Source organism: Sapajus apella, unplaced genomic scaffold (assembly GCF_009761245.1).
Source record: "Sapajus apella isolate SASKATOON/1434 unplaced genomic scaffold, GSC_monkey_1.0 scaffold55, whole genome shotgun sequence".
In the NCBI taxonomy this organism is placed as follows: Eukaryota; Metazoa; Chordata; class Mammalia; order Primates; family Cebidae; genus Sapajus; species Sapajus apella.
This window is the reverse complement of record NW_022436995.1, coordinates 13,537,632-13,540,501: the sequence shown is the minus strand read 5'-3', so window position 1 is coordinate 13,540,501 and position 2,870 is coordinate 13,537,632. Positions and strand designations below refer to the sequence as shown.

Here is a 2,870-nt window from a genome sequence, read left to right as displayed (position 1 = left end):
TCCTTTGCCACGCTTGATTACTTCTGCCAATGTACCATGCACACGTGGCCTCTCTGACTTCGCTTATGCCAGACCTTTGTATAGAATGCCTTCCCTGTTTTGCCAAAATAAATGTGGTCTTCAAAGTCCAGCCAGTCCAACCATCACCCTCCTTGGGGAGCTTTCTCCAGCTTTTCCTCATTTCCGACTCCAATTTAAGCAGAATTATTGCTTTGCTTTTAAGAGTATTTATATTGCTTGGCACGGACTTTCTGGGTACATTTGTTGCAGGCTAAGATTTTGAAATATTAACCAATGAATTCTACCCCTCTCCCCATACTTTCCTCCAGTCTGGATTTCTCTCCTGGTCCAAATCAGGTGAGTCATCACTCATTGCCTTAGGGAAAGGTTGACACAGCAGAAGATGAAATCAATTCTCAGCCTTTGAGTTTCAAACGCCTCGTCCTAAAGAATTATGGAAACAATTTGGTTTCTAGAGAGATTTGGGAGAATTCACAATTCACAGAATTCAGGGCTTGCTGCCATTCCCTTCACTTTCTTCCTTTCAGAGGCCAGACGAGAGGCGGGACTAGGGCCACAGCTTAACCATGTCACAGTCTATTATGGTGATCCTCCTAGAATTGTGCAACACACAACCCACGTGACTATACACAGCGGCCTTAAAGCCACGCCCTTATTTCCACGCATTCTCCTTCGAATTGAGTCCTTTATCACTGATCATTTATCCTTCTTGCATCTACATAGTTGCAGGATAGCCGTTGCACCCATTGGCTTTACAGTCGTGTTCCTGGTGGAAAGGAGAGAGAAAGGCAGAGAGCCCTTAGTAAGGACTTCTATTCAGGAAAGGATGCCCTCTCTATGGACTTCCACCTTGATCTCATTGATCAGAACTGTCTGTCCTCTACAAGGAAAGCTGAGTCTTCGTTTCCCAATCTCTGTAATAGGAAGACAAGGGAGAAGACTGTGAGCAGTCAGTTTGCATTGTCTACACAAGGGGAGGACATTCCAGGTGGGAGGTACAGCATGTGCAAAGGTTCAAGAGCAAGAGTATCTCTGTTGGGATCGCGGTGCCTGCAACTACGGGACATAGCAGACACTCACCAGACACTCACCGGAGGAGTGAACGGATAGACGAAATGAGAGCACAGCATGGCACAAAGGCTACGAGAAGTTCATCCTGGCTGTACTGTAGCACTTAAGACAAGAGGAAGGGATTACACGGCGGCTGGAGCATGAGGGGCCTTGTGTTTGGATCTTTATACACAGGACCACAAAGAGCTTGGAAGAACTTCTATAGAGCGTAACTTGATTAGCTTGTGTTTTGGGAAGATCATGCTGCCTACAGGGTGGGGCACACTTTGGAGGTGAATGAGACGAAAGGTAAAGAGCACATCTGGAGACGATTCCAATAGCCACGGTAGAAAAGAAGGCCTGGAAGTGTGTGTGGTCATGGGGACAGAAAGTGGTCAGGGTCAAGAGATGTTTTGGAGGCAGAACTGACTGCATTTGGCAAAGGATCGAACATGGGAGGAAGGAGAAAAGTCAAGGAGAACTCTGAATCTCTGGCTCAAGTTACCGAGTCTCTGGTGCTACCAATCATTAAATCAAAAAGTACAGAAATAGCAGGTTTGTGTTTGCGGTAGAGTGACGACATTATACTATGCCTTGTTATATACACACCCCAAGATTTGCTCATCTCCATCTGCCCCACGGGTCTTAATCACTGGTCAGTGAGGATTCCCAGCTGTCTTCATTAGAAGAGAATAAGGCCAAGACAATGATAGAGACAGAGCTGAAGATGGAATGGTGGGAGAGTGATATGTTTTGGCTGTGTCCCCACCCGAATGTCACCTTGAATTGCAGTAATCCCCATATGTCAAGGGTAGGGCCAGGTAGAGATCATTGGATCATGGGGCAGTTTCCCCCATACTGTTCTCGTGGTAGTGAGTAAGTCTCACAAGATCTGATGGTTTTATAAATATGAGTTCCTCTGCACAAGCTCTCTTGCCTGCCGCCATGTAAGACATGACTTTGCTCTTCATTCACCTTCCACCATGATTTGGAGGCCTCCCCAGCCACGTGGAAGTGTGAGTCCTTTAAACCTTTTTCCTTTATAAATTACCCACTCTGGGGTATGTCTTTATTGGCAGCGTGAGAACAAACTAATACAGAGAGAAAGAGGCCTGACAACAGCATTTCAGTCCTTAGATTCAGACATACGAAGTTCAGCTCTGCGTCTAAACTAGCCTATTATGCTAGCCAAACCCTTCTCTTTAGTTTTGCTTGAGCCAGTGTGAATTGGGTTGCTGTCGTTTGCAACCCAAAGTCCTGATTATATAGATGTCACCATAGTTAGATACTTATAGAGCCCGGTCAAAGTATGAAGGCTGACAGGAGCAGAGGGCCTAGGGAAGAATAACAAAGGGCAGGAACATTCCAACAACGTTCAGCAAAAGCATTAAAGGAGATGAAAAATGAGTGACCAGAGAGATGGGAAGAAAACAGGGAGAGTGACAGAAGACAGAGGAGGTGAGACTCGGAGGAAGGGAACGGTCCACAGTGCCAAGTGCACTGGTGGGTCACACAAACAGGAAATGGAAATGCCCACTGGATTTAGCAGCAGCGGGTCCCAGCGATTTTGAGGAAATCCATCTTAGTGGACAGGAGGGGGGCAGAAACTTAATGACCAAGTTTTAAGGAGTAGGCATGGAAGGAAGTGAGATAATGAGGGCAGAAAACACTCAGGAAATGTCGTTAAGCGAAAAAGGAAGGAAGGGAGGGAGGGAGAGAGGGAAAGAAAGAAAGAAGGGAAAGGAAAGAAGGAAAGAAAGAGAGGAAGGAAGGAAGGAAGGGAGGGAGGGAGGAGGGGG

General features: G+C 46.4%; 1 long non-coding RNA gene across 1 annotated transcript in view; it reads right to left on the bottom strand.

Moving 5' to 3' along the window:
• Positions 1-455: 455 nt before the first annotated feature.
• The window catches only part of LOC116527727, a 7,049-nt gene continuing 4,634 nt past the window's right edge, over positions 456-2,870 (bottom strand). Inside the window, exon 2 of the long non-coding RNA XR_004258691.1 lies at positions 456-787. This is a non-coding gene — a long non-coding RNA (uncharacterized LOC116527727). The remainder of the gene's footprint in view (positions 788-2,870) is intronic.